This window comes from Chinchilla lanigera, unplaced genomic scaffold (assembly GCF_000276665.1).
Source record: "Chinchilla lanigera isolate Chin_1 unplaced genomic scaffold, ChiLan1.0 scaffold00028, whole genome shotgun sequence".
NCBI classification, from domain to species: Eukaryota; Metazoa; Chordata; class Mammalia; order Rodentia; family Chinchillidae; genus Chinchilla; species Chinchilla lanigera.
This window is the reverse complement of record NW_004955429.1, coordinates 1,657,073-1,676,489: the sequence shown is the minus strand read 5'-3', so window position 1 is coordinate 1,676,489 and position 19,417 is coordinate 1,657,073. Positions and strand designations below refer to the sequence as shown.

The following is a 19,417-nucleotide window of genomic DNA, read 5'->3' as shown; positions in this document are numbered from 1 at the left end:
GAAAAGTAAAAGATTTATGTTCCTCATTTCATAGACTTTGAAAGTAACTTTGTATGGGTGTCTTTTGAGAACAAGCTGGGAGAATATAAACCTTTATCAATGGAAGGAATCAAATCATTGCTTTCCCATTAGATCTAGGCAAAGAGCTCTGCCAGATCTGACTATCTGTAACCTTGGTGCAATGGGCTTTGTAGTGGAGGGGAGTGATACTGTTTTATTAGAAAATGCCTAGCAAAGTGAGCTAGAGAATCAAATCATGTGAATTACACCTTCACTTTATGGCTGGGTTGTATCATCCCGGCCATGAGCATCAGGGAACTGGGAGTTGAGGAGTGGCCCCTGGGCCCTTCCTGTCACACCTGCACCTGCTTAGCATGTGTGTAGTTCCCTGCCTGTATAGATCAGGACAGACTCCAACCTCTTCTTAGATGCCTTATTCTTTGCTCTCACCTGCTCCCTTCTCTTTTCCCTTAGATCTTTTCTCTTCCTCCCTGTAGATTTCTCCATCAGTTTACGGACTCATTTTGCTGGCTCCATCTTAGATCTTCTTCTGAAGATTGGGGGTAGGAAGAGCCGAGACAATGTCTACCAGGAAAGGAGGCCATTGTAACTGTATCTCTTATGAGAGTATTTTGTTATTTTTCCTAGAAGAATCTCCTGTTTATCAGTCATGAGTTTTATTAGAAAGGTGCCCCCCTCATAAACCCTTTTGTTAAAAAAGTGAACCTGGTTTATTGTGTGGAAAATCTCAAGAAGGGAAGTGGTATTTGCCCCGGCCCTAGAAGGGAGGAAAGAAGCTATGTTTTAAACAGCTTTGAACAAAGAATAGTTCAAAGATACAGTCATGAGTTGGTCTACCTTTGATGCCCAAGGCAACCCTAGAGTTATCCTGGTTCATTTGTTTTTAATCTTGAATTAGTTAAGCATTGTGAACATTCCAAGTACTATGCTAATCATGCTAATTTTGAATGTATTGTTCCTTACACAGCCAACACTTTAATAAGATGGAGCCACCAGTGAATCAACACAGCAGCTTGGATCTGCAATGGTCCCTCAGAGTCTCCACAGTAAAGGTTTGTTTCCCAGTGTGAAGCTATTGGGAGCTATTGGGAGGTGGTGGAAACTTTAAGAGTGGGAAGGAGCAGGAGGTCTTAAGTCATTAGTGCTATGCCTTTGAAGGGGTTGCGGAACCTCAGTCTTTTTCAGTCTCTTTCCTGTCTAGGCCATGAAGCAAACAGCTTTGTCAAATACTGCTCCCACGATATGCTGTCTTCCCATAGATCCATGAACAAAGAGACCAGCAAGCCATCAACTGTACCTTCCCGAACTGTGAGCTAAAGAAAACTTTTTCTGTATTTAAGTTGACTATGTCAATTATTTGTTACAGTAATAAAAAGCTAAGTAACTTAAAGGGATTTATAATAAAATATTGTAAATGTTAAAGAGTTTATAAAAGGACATGGACACAAAGAAAGGACTTAAATATTTATTTTTTATGTAAGGGGAATTCTAAGCACAAGGGTTACCTTTAGTATTAGCTTAAGCTAATAATTCTAAGTGAATGCATTTAATAGCACCCCAAATATTTTATGTTCTTAAATATTATATTCTTAGCTTTTAGAGTATATTGTTTTGAATCCTTGATTAAACATCTAATATTGGTTTTATAAATTTAGTCCAATTACTTAAACTCTGGGCTGAAGTTTATTTTTTTGCAAAATATGGATAATACTACTTAACTCATAGATTGTTCTGATAATTTATCTAACGCATGAAAAGTGCTTAGAGAATTTCCAGGTTGATAGGAAGAACTTTATAAACTTTAACTTTGTTATTCATTGTGGTGGTTATTCTTTTTATCATTGTCAATATTAATGAATTGTTCTCCTAGTACACAGAACTCAGCATAACTGTGCTAGATTGACTTTGTATTATTCCCATGGAACAGTTGTAAAGGCTGACAAATTTGATTCCTTATAGACTGCACCATGAGAACCAAATTTGATTTATTAGCTTCAATAACAGTTTTGGTGAGAATAGTACTAGGACCATTCTTATATAGCATTCCAAAAACATTTACCCAGAAAAGATGGCTTTTGATAATGAAAAGACAAACTCTTCAGCAAACAAACTAAACACACAAATAATATCAAGTAATTGGATCAGAATATTGATCTTGAGATCCACGTTAATAATTCCAGGGTGAATGCAGGTCAATTCTAATTAGCTAAATAGTGGTACTATTATTGCAGTATCTTAAATAGTGGTACTATTATTGCAGTATCTTATCTTGCTCTAGATTTCAAAGAATAGGCATCACATGGTAGATACTAAACAAACACAATCTGTCTGTTCTGTTTAATGATTAGATTAGAAACTGAAACTGATTCTGTTTATGTGAAGAACCTATGGCACAATGTTCTCATGTTTCATACTAAAATAGAAGCCATATTTTCTCCTGTTTGTTGTAAGTTCACAGTACTACGATTGCTACTGGAGAAATGTTAAGACACAATAACATAACTGAGAGGATTTTATTACAGATACGATAATCTGAAGAACATGGAAACATAAAAGAATTCAAAAAAAGAGAAAAATAAGAGGAAATAATCCTTTTCTTATCCAAAGTATTCTGGTCAACTGTCATAGAATAATAGGCTACCCCCTAAATGTGTAAGCTTAAAGTAATACAATAAAAACATACAAAAATTTAAAGATCACATGTAAGTAGGGTCCTAATTTTGAGTTTATGCTCGCCAATCTGTAACTGAGCTGATGTTCACTGTGGAAGGCTGGTTTATTCCAAGTGGTGTCCAAAGGGATAACTCCATGGGGTTGAAGGATCCACTTCCAAGATGGTGCCCTCACATGGTAGGTGGCTGGAGCTGGCTTCTGAAGTGTTGATGGTTGCAACCATGGTTCTGCTCCCTGTTGTCCTCTGTATGGACTATTTGCTCCTCCTCCTAGTTTGGTGCCTGGGTTTCAAAAGCAAGCTTCCTTGGAGGGAGGAGATGAAAGCTGCTGATTTATTAAGCACTGAAACAATGACACTTTCAGCAAATTCTATTGGTCACGCAATCCTAGAGCCCTGTTACATGGAGAGGGAATGTAGAACTGACTTCTAACTGGAAGTACTATCAGATAACTCAGGTTGTGTTTCACAATCACTAGTCTCCCCTTAGCCACAAATTATTTACATTTCTCATACATTCACTATATATTCACCCACTTTGAAGACTTCTAATTGTCTCGTCCCACTGTTGCATTAGACTGAGTCTTTCCAAGATTGAGCACTAAAATCAGTTCTAGTGGTAGATGAGATTCCTCAGGCCCCTTAAGCCCAGGTTCTAAGCATGACTATTCTTGGTCAAAAGATTTACAAACCATGCAACAAGTCATCTGCCCCATTGCTCTCAGCAAACAACAGTGGGACAGGCAGCAGGCACTTTCTGTAAACCATCCTCTTTGGAGAGAGAAGCACATCCTCATTGTTCTGCAATACAGCTGAAATTCACCCAGCTGTTGCCAGTTCCTTGATTAGGATTTGCTTATCATGCCTGTGTATTTCTTCTACCACTCATAGTCCTACCATCTGGGCTTTTATTCTCATTCTCTGGATCATCTTTTCTTTTCCTTAAACAGTTGTAACTGTGAGGTCTCTTCTGCCTGATCCGGCCCATAAAATGTTGAGGGCCAAATATTTGAGGGCCCAAAGGCTTCACTGCTAAATCATTTATCCCTCTTTTGGGTTTAAAGTGGTGCTGATTTCACCAGAAATTTTATTTAAAAACCTTTAAGTTCTCTACTAATCCTTTTTTGATTTGCACCTTTAGATAAAAGTCAGACCTTAAATGTCTTATTGTCAATCCCATCTTACTGTTGAGCTGCTTTTCAGATCTTGTGAGTACAACTCTTCAGATTCTTAAACACCATGTGCTTCAACGGGGTGGGTCTGTGTGCCACACCATGGGTATTATTTTAAGATCTTCAGCGATTTCAAGGTGTCCATGACCTGCTTAGATCTCTCTCAGGTCTTGAAAAATGATCTGTTTGTCTCACCCTGGAATTGATCTTTGATGCAAGGCCCTTTCTTAAGTGAGAATCATTTTGGTACATGGAGAGACTGGGAATAAGAAGATCTCATCTTTACAAATCCAGCAAACCCTGGGTCTTTTATATTTAAGACTTTACTCTTCAACATAGTTATTCAACTTTGTATAATATTATAGAAAATGAACAGAATATCAATGGATCATTCAATATTTTTACTGAGATTTTCTACAGAGAGTTTTGAGCTTATTATGTATATTCTATGGACTGAATTTCCTCCCACCCAAAATTCATATACTAAAATACTAGCTCCTAAACTATTTGAAAATGGAGCTTTTAAGAAGGTGATTAAGGTTTTAAAAATGATAATAAAGTGGAGCCCAGTGCAATAGGACTTGTGTCCTTATAAGAAAAAAGAGACAGTGGGAATCTTTGCTTTTTCACTGTACAAACAGAGAAAAGGTCAAATGGAGCTCCCTCACCAAAACCTGACTATGATGGTGCCTGGATCCTGCCCATCCAGCATCCAGAAATGGAAAAATAAATGCTTATTCTGCGAGCCACCCAGGCTGCAATAGTTTATACCATCCTGAGCTAAAATAGTGTGTGTCCCAGTTTCACATTGTCTTAAGAGGCAACAGAAAACATTGCAGGCTCCTCACCAACAGATCCCTCCCCTGCCCATCCTTAAGCTTCTGTAACATACTTCTCACTTTCTTTAAATTGTCACAGAAGGCCAGGCGTGGTGGCACACACCTGTAATCCCAGCACTCGGGAAGCTGAGGCAAGAGGATCGTTGTGAGTTTGAGGCCAGCCTGGGCTACAAAGCAAGCTTAAGGCCAACGTGAACTGCATAGTGAGCCCTTATCTCAAAAAGACAAAAATAAATAAATAAATAAATAAATAAATGAAATAAACTGTCACAGACAATTTCCTCAAAAACTTAGAATTCTGCTAACACTGTCCTGAAGGCCTTTTGTATTTTCATTATTACTTACATTGATGCTTGCCAGGGTTTTATCAAAACTCACTTCACGGTCTGTGACACTTAAGCTGGATTGTCAACCTCACGGGGTTCAGAGCACCCAGGGTATTAGTAAAGCACACTCGTGGGTGTTTCTAGGTAGGTCATGGAGATGTGACTGTGGGTACAATGTCTAGTCCCCAGCCTCTTCTGCTCTGGTGCTCCTTTCCTTGTTCTGATTCTTAGCTGCCATGAACTAAACAACTTTGCTCCTCCCTGCTCTTCTGCTATGATGTGTTTCTGCCTTGGAGCCAGCTGATCATGCATTAAACCTTCTGAAACTATGAGGCAAACTAACCCTCTCCTCTTGAGGTTATGTGTTTGTTGGGTAGTTTTGGCCCAGCAACAGGAAAACTGATTAATACAAAGCCCTAGTAATTTCTATCTGATACCATCTTGAAGCCAATGTCCCATATTTTATGTATTCGTTATGGCAACACCCTGTTTCCAAGTACCAAATTATTCTTTGTACAACATTATTCTTTGTACCAAATTAATCACCTCAAAACACAATGGATTCAAACAAGAATGATAATTTATCTTTTTCTTATATTGTAAATCTAGCTGGGCCTTGTGGAACAGGCTCATTAGCCTTATGATGTGTCAGCTGGGTGCTGGCCAGGTCCTCAGCTGTAACTCAGGGTAGAGGGCATGAGTCCCTTTCCTGAGGAGTCTTATTTGGTTTACATGAACTTCCTTCCAAAAGAGAAGGAGAAGATGAGAACTTTTCCGCATCTGATTTCAGAATCTGCACTCTCCTTTCCCCACATTCTTTTTCATCTATCTATCCATCTATCCATCTATCAATCTATCTAACCAGCACTCAGTTTCACAAAAAGAGGTTACAGACTCCAACTCTTCACACAAGTGTTAGGAATTCTGGAAATATGTCTTAAAATCATCATTATCTAAAAACTACATAAATTTTAAAAGCTCAAGTTCACTAAGTTTGAGCGCATAATATGGCCAAGAGTTGAGAAATTGCTAAAGACTTTTTTCTGGAAGTCACTTTAAATCACATTATTTATTGAAAAGAAAAGAGTATACAACAAAAACTTGAAAAGTAAATCATCTAACCCGTACATTAACTCCTACCTTCTGTGACAGCTGTTCACTTTATAGAAGATACGTATATTTAAAAAACTTAAGGGCCAACACTGTGAATTTCTTTCATCATCTTTAAAATAAAAACAAAATAGCTTCTACAACATGACCGTAGACACTCTGAACATAACTAAGCCACATTAGTCCCTCAGTTCCGTGTCTTATAACTTAACTCTTGTGTTTAAATTGCAGCATTATAAACTGATAATTTGTAAATTCAAATAATGCAGAAGTAAGTCTAGGTTTTTATTATGTACTCTTAAAAAATTTGTAGCCCAGATTCATACATCCAAGGACATGGCTTTTACGGTGTTCTGACATAAAGATATTACATTTAGCCTTAATTTACATTTAATTTGCTGTTACGTTTGAAGCCGTTTATTCTCAAGCAATGCCTCTTTTCTCTACAGTCTTTGTTCCCTTGATATATGGTTCCATAAAGATGTCAGTAGAATTCTTCACCTTTCTACCGAAGGTCTTTAAGTAATTTCAGAAACATATTTTACTTCTGATTTTATGAATGCAGAACTGGAGACAAAGATGCCTTCAGCCGATTGCTCAGGAACACAGAAAATCAGTAGTGGCTCCCTGTATGGGTAAGAAAGCCTTTTTCTCTTGTGGTGTCTTCTAACTGCAGAGCAGAGCTGCCTCATTTGCACACTGCCTTGAAAAAGCAATAGTTATTGTTACCTAAATTGGTATAGGATAAATAATAATCTTATAGTATATAAGATTATTAAGTAAGAATCAGAATTATTAAGTAATAATTATTAAGTATATAGGATTATTATGTAAGATATACAGTATATAATTTAGTGCCAGATTTTTCTCCAAATTAAGGATAACCCAGATAATGAATACTGATTTCTAGATTTTCATTGTCAAAACTAAGGTAGCCCTATGTAACCTTAGAAGTTGTTAGCTAGCCTATAGCAAAGGTTGAGTGATTTCCCTTTTATGAAAAGTGTTATTGGGAACTCAGTATAGCTTCTATATTGCTATTTATAATTTATTCTGTTACAGTTCTATATCATAAAAATAATAAAAATATATTTCTCACTCTGGAACTCAGTGATAGAAGCAGGTAATATGTTGGGTGTCTCTGATCTATAGAAATAATGGAAATGGGAGTGAACATGCTCTCTTTCTATAGTTTTTATCCCAGCTAATCATGGCTGTGAAAAATACTTTGCTGCCTCTGGAACTGGAGTAAGTGATCTCTCTATCATACAGCCATTGTTATGAGACTGCAAATCACTTTTAGGAAATTCAAAGACACTACTGGGCTCCTTTATAAAAGTGGAGAACATGGTTCACAACTGGTCAACTCTGATGTTGAGAATTGCTCAAATAAATATTGCTATAATATCACAACTGAACATTTAGCATAACTACTCTTTTAGATGTTTTATATTCTTAAGATTTTTTTCTGGGAATTTCAATTTTATTTAAATGTCACTTTTTCCATATTTCTTTCCTCTATTTATTTGTCTATCTTACAAGTATAATTTTCTTAGGTTAGTTATTTCACAAAAAATAACATTTTTTTCTTTGATAACACATAGCACCAACATTGAAATAACAACTACAGATGCACATTTTTCATTAAACATACTTCAGAAGAATAATCATATATTGCACAGGAGCTATGGGCTGTACAACTGAGAAATAATACGCTAGGTGTTTGAAAAATTGATTTGTAAGAATCAACAAGTGATTCAGTGTGATTGTAATTGCTTTGGAGCATAATGTGGCCCTGCTACTCAGAGCAGTTAGTACAAAATCAGAAGGATGGCTCCAGGAGGTCTTAACTTAGAGTCCATAATTGGTCTATTTATTCCGTGGAAATCATGATTACTCGACAACAAAGCCTAACCCTCATCTATCAGGTTCTGTCCTAAGTGCAAAATACATCCTTGTTTGATCTATACAAAAACATTATGAGGTGGGAGTTATTGTTATTAGTGCTGTTTCACAAGTGTTGAGGCTGGGAGCAGAGGGTTAGGAAGTTTGAAAAGGAAGCCAGGTTTCCACTTGGAACGGATGCACCTCAGAGCCCATATTCTTAATCACTGTGTTCCTTGTCTCCATTTTGCCTTCAGGGGTGGCTGAGCAGAGGGGCTTTAGTGGTGCTCTCCAAGGGCAGCCTAGGCTGACGGACTCAGGAGGAGAGAATTGATTCTGAAAGACAGAAACCTCCAACGCTCCTCGGGCCTTAGCACAGTCTCTCAACCTTCCCTGATCTGCATTTCAGGAGCTGGACAGAGTTCCCAGATGAACACAGAAATACCCAATTCCCTTAAAATCTATTTCCTTTGCTTTCAGTTCATGCTACAAGCAAGTAGAGGGAATCATAAACTTTGCTTCTCACAAAAAAGTAATTAAATGAATGGATGAGTATATATTAACTGCATGTTATTTATATGCAAACTGCTTCTTGTTATATTTTGTAAAATTTAGTAGCACAAGAAATCTTAGAACTTCTTTCATTCTCTGACTTTGAAGTTCAGAAAACAGAAATGAGTTCTAAGTACACCACCCTAATGTGTCCGATTGGTCAGTGGGCTTGGTACACAATGTCTTACAACCTGGTCAAACTAAATCCAAATTGAGAGGCATTTGTTGAGAAAATGAGAGTTTGGCCTCATTTAGTAAAATCCTGATTTCACACCTAGTACATGGTATGTGTTTCAGCAAATGCAAGGGATGCTTTGCAGGCTCTGGTCTGTGCCACAGGAGTGGAGGAAGGAGATCAAATATTAGTAAGGAAATCCCAGGTGTTAGCTCTACACGTTCACCCCTGTCTCTTCAGTGGGTGGAATGCTAGCAGTAGGGTGAAAAGAGAGGGACTCTTCTGGTCACCTAGGAGGCACAGCTGGCCCTCAGTGGCCAATGACAGGCAGCGAGTTCAGTGTGCTCCAAGTCTGCCTTAGAACAGGGCGCTTTTGCTCCACCTTACGCAGGGAAGGGCAGAGAAGAGGCCTGTAATACCCAGCATGCTTTGAAATTACTTTTATCTCACAATATGCTTCTCTGGTGACAATTTACTTATCAGTTAGTTTTAAAATGTCATCTGAATAGTAACAAAGGTATTCATTAAGGCATCAATAAATCCACTCATTTCTCTCTGTTCTGCTTTAATGTTTACAAGTAACCATTCCAGGCTTTCCCCGAAGTGTATGTTACAAATCTCAGTAGGTTTTTAAATGTTTTCTTAGATAGTAAAATGGTAACCTGCAACCTTGTTCTACAGGAACAACTGATGTGTGGAAAATGAATAACATGTCTCTGTCTTCTGAGAGGCGTTTATGTCAACAGATCACTGGTAAGATCAGTCACTTTCCTCTTTAGTGACAGTATTTCCCAGCCAATTGCTTATACCTGCTGGGGATAGCAGGGATAAGAGACTTTTTGTCTAAAGTTATATTAAAGAGGCAGATGTATTCAAAGCATATAAAATACAATATTAGTTATATCTTTCCTTCCTAAGCTGTATCCAAAGGAACTTGGCTTTAAGTTTCTCTAAGTTCACTTTATATTTCTGGACAAAAGAGTTATCAGAAGACTTTGTTTATCAGGATATTGTACTCTAGTCCAAAACATTTATAGCAAATTAAAAAAGATATCAGTCAAAATTATCTGACCTATACAAATGTAAAAAGGCAGTGCTAAGTATGCAAAGTATGTCTAAACCACTAAACACAAATCATAAAATGCTTTCCACTGTGAGCTAGTGATCTAAACAAAACCCATAACAAGTAAAAAGTGTTAGGTTAAAACTTCCTGGAGAATAAACCGTTTTCCTTGACCTTTCCTCTGATACAGTTTGTCTGACATGTGATCTTGAACCAAATTCTTTGCACTAGATTTATCCTGCAGTAAAATCTCTGAGAGCACACCACCCATCTTCTAAACAAATATCACAAGACAAATTATACTACATTTAAATAGTAAAAACGATTGTGTTCCAGTCTCAGAAACCAATTATGTATTTACCACATCTTGCAAAAGATCTGCCCTTGGACTAGACACAAATGGTACTTGTATCATTTACAGAGAAGTAAATATGAAGGGATAGAGAAGGAGGAATAAAACATCATCCTAGTTGCCTCTGGAAAAGTGAAGGGCATCCCTGGAGGTATTGTGTGTTCATTTTCCTAAAAATATATGTGCTGCTCTTCCAACACGAGGTTGTTTTGCTGAAATCCAAGGGCCACAATTTTTATTACAATCATTTTCTCCAGGGAGATGGGTTGAGAAACTAATATTGTGGCATATGGTGGTTGGGGGTTGAGGTATTAATAGACAATTTCTGCAAAAGTTTTGTGGTATAATTAAACTGCCAGGAATGAGATAAAACACCCAAGAGATACGTATATTAAAAATTATCTAATTATTTGTAAAGACATTCACCTGTGAAACTTTTGGACTATTTTCAGGAATTGTTGATATTTCTCTCCCAAGGAAAAAAATAAAGCATGCAATTGAAAACAGGATATTTGTCTATAATACTTCTTCTGAAGCCAGGAATAGCAGAACTAACATCTCGCCATCATCTAGATTTGATGAGTAGTGCTGTTGACCTTTCTCTTACATCTTTTTAAAAGTGTCATCGTTAATGAATGAGGTCTAGATCTACATTATGAAACAAAGCACGTTCTCAGAGGCCACTTTCATAAAGAATTTTATCCACTCTATTTTTAGAACAAGAAATGTTTTGGAAATTATGCAGTTAAGTATCTTAGGTCATGAAGAAGTTTCAAAGAAACTCTTTAGAAATGTTAAGTTTCTCAGTTTCTGTATCAGACGCCAAGTGCTAAGGCTGGAATATGTCCCCCCATAAATCATGTGCTTGAAACTTAACCTCTAATGTAACAGTTTTGGGAGATGGGGCCTAGTGAGAAATGTGTGAGCAGCTGCTCACAGATGGATGAAAGCCAATGATAAAAGGGTCTACACTGTGGTTCTGATCTCCATCCTGAGCCCACTCTTTGTTGTTTTGTTTTTTTCTTTCTTTTTTTTGGTTTTTCTCCCGTACCGGGAACGGAACTCACGACCTTGCGCTTGCCAGGCAGGCGCTTTGCAGCTGAGCTAAATCCCCAGTCCCCCTGTGCCCACTCTTATCCTTCTGATGTGTGTCAAGGTATCATGTAGCGTGAAAATTTAGGCGTGGTTCCCTTGATCTTTAAATTCTTAGCCTCTAGAAGTATTAAAAATATTTTTTTCCTTTATGAGTTAGTAACCACTGATATTCTGTTATAGCAACACAAAATGGACTGAGGCATTGGCACCCAACTTAGTGCTTGTGTGAAGAAAGGCAAAAGCTCCTGTGTAGCTCTTACTGTTTGCTGTGATTATTCCAGGTTCTGTTGATTTAATATGGGATCCTGAAAAAGCCTTGACTTCTTTGGCTTCCCATGATGCCTTTCAGGAAAGATGTGGAGAGCATGGCAGTACTTCCTGCAGGAATGGAAAATCAAAGGAAAATACTTGTGAGCTCTTTCTTCTCATTTTTGTCTTCTTTTCCATCTTCTTGCTTTCAAACAACACAGCTGACATTAGAAATTGGAGGGAAAAACAGTCTCAAAAAAGGAAAAGAGAGAGGAGAAAAAAAGCAAAATACAAACAAACAAAGCCCTTCAAATCGTTGTGTTTCTCTATGCATTGGTTCTGCTTATGATGCAGAGGGGCACAGCAGGGGTCCCGGGCACATCGCTGCTGACTGCGGACAGCCAGGCTGTGCTCTTCCGTGCGCCTGTGCACATGGACTGCATAAGTCACAGAGGGAATGCTCCTCATTGCTTCTCTTCTTTCTGGTGAAGTAGCTCCATGTTCTTAATGCAGAGCAGACCTAGCACAGAAGTCTGCAGTGTTTTGGGGCCTCTCCCTGGGGTGTGCAGACTCCTGTCCCGACCCACTGTCTTGTCAGAGACCTCCTCAATTCAAGTGGGAATCATCTCCTCCCAGACGTAGCCCCTAGGACCCAAGGCCATCTGGAATCCTGTAGAATGTCTCCACGATAACGGTTGGAACTCTTAGTGCATCCTTTTATATCATAAAAGTTTTACAGATGGCACTTTGCAAGGTTGCATCTGGTTTCCATTTTTTAAAAGTTAACTTCAATTTTAGCATTGCAAGTTTTATTTCCATGGGACAATGAAATAAAATATCACACACTTTCCTTAATAATAGTCTACTGCAGATTTAAAATCCTCTTGAGAGGACATCTTTGGCATCTAGGAATAGGGATATCTTGCCTCTGGAGTGAGAATTCTTAAAAAATGAAAACATATTTAGGATACTTTTTTCAAAATAATATTTTCATTTTCTTTTTCATTAAATCAAACATCAGGTCCTAAATGTTAGCATAAAAATAGTTGTGGCTACTCACATTTACTTATAGAAGAATTTTTCAGTTCTTTTCCTTCTATCTCAAATAAGTGATTGAAGAATCATGTAACAGAAAACAGTAGTAAACACATAGCTAAGTTTATTTCTTTTGGCTTCGCCACATCCCTCTTTTAACTCTGACTTTTATGTGTCCTCATACCTGTACACACATGTGATGGGGTTCCTCTCCCAGACAAAAATTCTACCAAATCACAACTGCGATGAGCCAATGGTGTGGTCCAGACCCGGCCATGGGTCAAGCCCCACCTTCCTCCTTCCTGGGCCTGGTGACAACTTCCGGTTTCATTTTTACAATTTCCTGCTTCCTTTTTTGCCTCAGCCCAATCACCATCTGCCACCTCACCCAGACCTCCCTCTGAAAACCCACCCCTAGCCTGACCCTATATAGCCATTGTTTCTCAGCTCCCTCACTGGGCAGGTCCTTGCATTTCTCTCAGCAGCCTTCCCTTGCACAATAAAGGTTCTTTTTACTTTGTTTTGCCTCTTACTTGAACAAAACCTAACATTTTGGTGCAAAATATATTATATAAAAATACTTTAGAACAAAAGATTATTTAACTCTAGCATTATCAATAAAGAGTTTATAGTATATTTGGCTTCAGCAGGAACAAATGTTTGCTGTTCTTCATACACTCAAGGTTTTTTTCTATTCTTCAAATGCACATTTATTCTTTTTGGGAGAATATTCTGATTTTGGCTACTGCTCTGTGTTCAAAGACAGCCTTCTTGTGACCACAGTCTGAGCTCTTCTGCTTTATCCTGGTTTTGATTGAATTAAACTTGTGAGGACATTTCTAAACATCAACACAACATACCTCTGCATTTTAACTTTTATTTACAGCAGAAAATGTCATGGATGATCATGAATCTTATTTTCTTTATAAATTTGCATCAACAATGAAAAATAACATGCACTGAACTCCTTTAACAAAATATTAAGTCTTATATCACTTAGTACCTACAATAGCACCAAGAAGTTGATTTTATTTATTTATTATTTTCCTTAAAAACTGAGACACATAGAGTTCAAGCAACATGGCAGGGAGTCCTTTTGTTGGAGAAGAATCCCAGTCAGATGGGATGTGATCCACTCTCTTTCCATGGCAATGCTCTGTCTTTGAGGAATGGACCCTGCTCACTACTGAGCTTCAAAATCTCTACTTCGTGGGTGCTCACATCCTGCAGAGAAATCCAGTCACTATTGGGTACCTTTAATGGAGGACCAATTAAATCAAGGAAAAAAGGTTAAAGATAATGTTTCACAAGGAACTACAATTCCATGACTACTAATAAAGATTTCTGTCTGTTTTTCTAGTTTATAAAGTTAATTTGTAATATAAAAATTCTTTGCAATTCACGAAGGACTCCAAAGAAAATCCTAGAGACAGAGTCATGCAGGCTATGGTTAGAGCTGGCTCCGTTTTGAATTCTTGCCCTGACATTAGTTTCCTATGATATCTGAATCTCATTCTTTTCATCTCTCAGATGCACATAGTCAAATCTGCACCTAGACAACATCTGCATATTGACATATACGGAAAAAAAATGCATTAACAGTGGTCAGCAAGCTCTTGGCTTTGAGTAGGCATCATTGATTATGTCCCTGTGAATCAGATTCTGAAATGGAGAGCTTTTGCAGAATAATAAATAGTGATGAGTGAGGGGTCAGACAAGGACACAGGGAGAAGCTGTGCTGAGGTGCAGCTGCAACAGTGACTTGTGCCCATCTTAACAGGGTTCTGTAGAGCTGGGATCCTGGGGCACAGTGAACTGAGACAATGCAGATGCACCTCTTCTACCTTGCTAGGAATAGTCATCTGATTTTAGTGGTCCCCAGGAAGGAACATATACCTCAGGTGACATGACTGTTTGGGGTGAGAGCAATACCTATGGAAGGACTCAGCTATCATTTTGCAGCAGCATACACTCCTGGAAAGTGAAAACGTCTCTATAAGAAGCAGTCTGGCATCTCAGGTCGTTGTCTCTTCCTATACATATCCCACAGATGGTACGGAGTATCATTATGATGGTCCATTATGCAATGATGAGCTTTTTCGTTAGAATGGCAAGCAGGCATCCCCATAGACAGCGTCAGCCATGACTCACTGTGGAGCAGGAAGCAGAACCATCTCATTGCAGAATAAGAAATGACCTAATCCAGCCTTGTATGCTTTGACACTCTCAGCGTGTCTTAATATCCCCTAACTTTTCGGAACCTTTTGTAAAATGGTGCAGTCTGAACTGAGTGAGTATTCTTGCTTCTCACTTTTTGGTGGTGTTCTGGGCACTGCTTTTATTGATAAAACTGGGCAGCTTCTTCTCACTATTAAGCTTGCCATCAAGGAAGAGGCAGAAGTCTTTTCTTTTTGATATGGTTTGAGGACTGTGCAGTTTACTCTTTTCCTAGAAGCAGTGAATCTTCATTTCATTTAGTTAATTCTTACAATTCCCAATTTTTGCATTTTTATTTGCTCTGATGGCATCAGTGTCTTTGCTCACTTTGCCCGTATGTGTTTGGGGATCTCAGTCCCTCCTGACATTCTTCTTTGTTAGCCTTATTCCAGCTTGGAGTTCTTCTCAACATAGGCTGCCTCTCTCGTTGCCTGCACTTCCTCATTCATGCAGCACATTTTTATTAAGCACTTCTTAAATGCCAGGAACTCTTCTGCTTTATTGCCGGCAATTAAAATTAAACTTTTCTACTACCTTGTTTTTAGACTTACATTGACCCACAAGTCAATCTTCTTTTGATACAGAGCCAAATGAGTTTGGAATCTACCTCTACAAAGTACAATTCTGCCTACATTTCCTCTTTGCTCAAACTTCATCATACATTAGAAGGTAAATCCATCTACCCTGGCATTTGATCCACAGGACAGTGTCATTTGCAAACTCTTACTGCTCTCTGACATGCAAAGCATAGAAATTGAAACCGATCTTTCAGAAAGTCTTAGCACAATTTCATAGAGGCATTTTATGTTGATGAATTTTATGTCAATAAGAAAAAATTGGTTTGAATTTAGCACGCTTTTGTAATTTTGTTTTCTTGTGGTTTGTTTTTATGAATAAAGTTATCAGAAAAGAAACTTTTAATATAAGTAAATAAATGACATCTGAACAGGTCCTTCACTGTGTACTTTGTAAATAACAGTTCCAGGGTATCCCTCTGTGTCAGCAATGAAGTCTTCATGCTGTAAATGATCTTGGGTAATTTGAGTTTCTCATTTATGTTAACTGAGGCCAATAATCGAGGGGGTTAGAGTTACCTGTGGGTCTTTCAGTGTCTTCCGGTATAGCAATTCCTGGTTTGTGCCTGAGCATGTCTATGTTTGTATGGCCTTGTCCGCTTTCTGTCTCTTTAGTGCCCAGAACATGGTTTGGCAGGTATTCTTTAAACAGTTTTAATAAGGGAATGATTGCATAACACTTTGTGTGTGTGTGTGTGTGTGTGTGTGTTTGTGTGTGTATATACAGAAAAGGTGACTATGATATCCAAGCTGTTGTTCTATGGTCTATTTCTTTCCTTTGCATTTTGATAAGATATTCTTCTGTTCTAAAAAAGACATAGTGCCTTCTCATAGGCTGAAGGAGTCTTCATAAAATAGAATTAATGATTAGAATAATTTTACAGGCTTGGCCCATCCTTGTTTGGGTTTCCTTATTCCTCTTTCTCAACAAGGACGCTTCGTGACTCTCCACTTTCTGTCTGGATTTCAGTTTTTACCCATGTTTCCCATGAAGTGCAGCCTGGCTATAAGTGCTTTCAAGGAAAGGTCTGGATCTGTACATGCGCACATGGTGAGCACTGGCTGCGCAGGTGTGCATGTACTGCCAGTGGCACCCTTGGTGTACTCTGTCGGGTTTGCAGAGTGAGACTGGAAACAGACTTCCCCGTCCAGGTGGCTCTCTCACCTGCCCTCTCCTCCGTGTCAGGACACCATGCATAGAATGTGGCACCTTCCTTCCATTTTTCACATTGAAAGTGCAGGCTGTGTGCTTGCACATATTATAATGGACATGTTAACTGCAAAATAACACTTCCCAAATTGTCCCCACTTACTAAAATTAATAGATTTCAACAAAGTCATCATGGCAGTTATCATCTCTTTTAATCTTGGTGATTGAAGCCCATCAGATGGTATTTTGCTAACGAAATGCAGACATTTGTAGAACTATTTTGAATGATGTGTTCAAAAACTACTCCATTCCAAACAATGACTTTATACAATTATATAATAAGTGCTTTTCCCTTAAATTTAGAAATATCTACTTAAGTTTACACTTTAACATATTACCCAAGGTTTTACTACAGAAGAGGATAACAACATTTAACACAGTGATAGCTATGATCCAGTATTATTTTACAACAATAAGCTGTACCTCCTAGCATCTACCTTACTCTGGGGAGAGGACCCAAGAACCATGACACCAATGTAACAGTGTTTCATATGTGTCCGTGGTCTGCATTAAAGATATTTTTCTTTTTCTGCCATTTAATGCTCCCCTCTCTTAATTAGTGTTTACCTGTGTTCTTTCTGTTTCGAAGGCAGCTCTGAGGGCAACTTTCTCCCTGTCTGCTTCCTCCGTATACAGATTTCTGTTCACGGAGTGGACACTGCAAATGTTGGCTTGGGGAATAAAACCTGCTGGATCCTCTGCACTGATTCTTGATTTTAGGTCAGGTCTCATTTTAGTCAATTACTGTTATGTTTTCAACTTGACTGAACCTAATATGAACTGCAGGCCATAGGGTAGGCGTCATCAACTCTCCTCAAATGAATACTCACCACCTGGAAACAAAATAAAAAGTCAGGGGAAAACTAGAGAAAATGGCTATGTCAGATGATAGAAACTGAATTGATGCCTGTGATTCTGGTTAATATTCTAATCATGAAAAAATAATGAAAATAAGAAAATTTAAACCAGTCTGCCATAATTGATTAAAGAAAATTAAGATGACAGGTGTACTAGGAATCTTATATTTACAGTTCTTTGCAGAGTGATGTTTGCAGTGGAAAAAACCTATCTTTGCTCTTTTTTCAAAAAGAAATATCTATTTATCTGTTTGGTTTTTTTAAGGAAGACTGGACAGCATGCTAGTTTGTTACCACTCTTGTGTTGAGTTGTGCAAGTTTATCAATAACAAACCTTAATATCAGGCAAAGGACCTGGAGTAAAAGTGGGAAGGTTGAAGCCAACCACTTTTCCCAAAGAATACAACTTCTCTCTCAAATGGATTCTTGTCATTATAAACTTACTTTTTCATTTATTTTATTTATTATCAATTTTGGTTTTTGTGGAGCTCAAATTATGCTGAGAAAGTGATACAATCAGAGGTGAGCAAACCCACTCCCTTTGGAGACACAAAGTAGATCAGGAATCAACAACTTGTTCTATTCCAACACTCTTCATGACCACTGAATCTCTGGGTGATGTTCCTGAACCCTCCAGGGTGTTCACTTTGGGAAGAAAATAGTTCAGAGTACAATGAATGGGAAATTTGCAAAGAAAGAGGAGAAGTACATTCTCTTTTAGTAAAAAGAAGAAAGCCGTCCAAAAGTTGCAATTTATTCTTCACAAAAAACAAAACAAAACAAAACAGAAATAGAATTGAAATGAAACAAAAAGACCACGGAGAGGACTTGTGTTTAATGTCCTAGGGCAAAATCTTAAGCTTCCCAATCATTTCTTCAGCAAATGAAGAATAGAAATAAAAAAAAAAAAGCCATGAAGACTGAAACCCTAATAAAGCAGTCTGTGTAATTGCCCTGTATTCACCAGATTGATTACAGCCTGGGGTTGGCAACATGTATTTGATGTATGTGGCTTTCTTGAAAATAAGGAAATCCTGCTTTGCTAAGAATTTTCAGTTGCTACAGTTCTAAGAAATCAAATAGCATTGCCAAAAAAAGTCTGCGCTGCTTTAGTAAAGTTTTAAGTTAAAATAGAAAATATTTTCCAATACAGTAGGGGTTTTAATCTCATATATCATTTAGTTCTAAGGTTTTAAAATGTGGCCATTATTTTAAAACACCCACCCAACAGTTTTTGGCCCACAAACATATTTGGTTGTAGTCTTATCAGTTAATTTTTATAAAAATATATTTAAGTCATCTCTGAGGGTCAGCTAGCTAGATACAAAAATAAGCAGTGATGTTATATGTTGAAAATATGACCAGGGATATAGCTGAGTGGCACAGCACCTGCCTGACAAATGTGAGGTTGTGAGTTTAATTCCTGGTACAAAAAAAGAAAGAAAATATATGCAAACATCTTAGGGGAGCAGATTGACTTGTACGTGGTAACCCCAGTTAAATTTCTACCTTTGACAAAGGCTGTAATAGCAATTAAGGAAGACAGGGCACGTTTCTCCCATTTTATGGTAAAATTAACAAATTTCTTCCTTTCTGGATAGAAAAGTCACAGATACCCTTTCTCACCTAAGAGCAATGTCACTCATGCTCCTGAGTTCAGTTAAGAGTAACATTGAGGTGCTTATCTACGGAGTAGCTATGCGTTCAGACAAAGCTGCAACCAAGAAAATCGCATTGCCTAGATTTAAGTGCTGCTAATGAGCTAACTTTTTACTCTAGCAATGTGCTTCTTTAAAAAGTGAGGCCATTTTGAAAAAATGAATACAAGAGATCCTTTTAAACAACGTATTTCTGAGTGTGAAATGCTTTCATTAACTTTTTTTCACTTGTGTCTTTCTTACTGACCTATATATCTGAGTAACTTTCCAGTTGTTTGTGTTTATTTAATAGACATTTTTGTGTGTGTGAGAAGAATTTTTTTTTGCCTCATGTGATCTTTTCCCCAGTAAAGTGT

The 19,417-nt window shown here is 37.8% G+C and overlaps 1 long non-coding RNA gene across 2 annotated transcripts; it reads right to left on the bottom strand.

The window, feature by feature from the left end:
- Window positions 1-2,661: 2,661 nt before the first annotated feature.
- LOC102026136 lies at window positions 2,662-12,829 on the bottom strand. Of its 2 annotated transcripts, none has more exons than XR_001234483.1 (3): window positions 12,729-12,829; window positions 11,521-11,638; window positions 2,662-2,997 (listed from the first exon to the last, which is right to left on the bottom strand). It is a non-coding gene; the product is annotated as an uncharacterized LOC102026136 (long non-coding RNA). The 2 variants fall into 2 exon arrangements; XR_261311.1 differs by lacking the exon at window positions 2,662-2,997 and adding an exon at window positions 6,423-6,842.
- Between the last annotated feature and the right edge of the window lie 6,588 nt (window positions 12,830-19,417).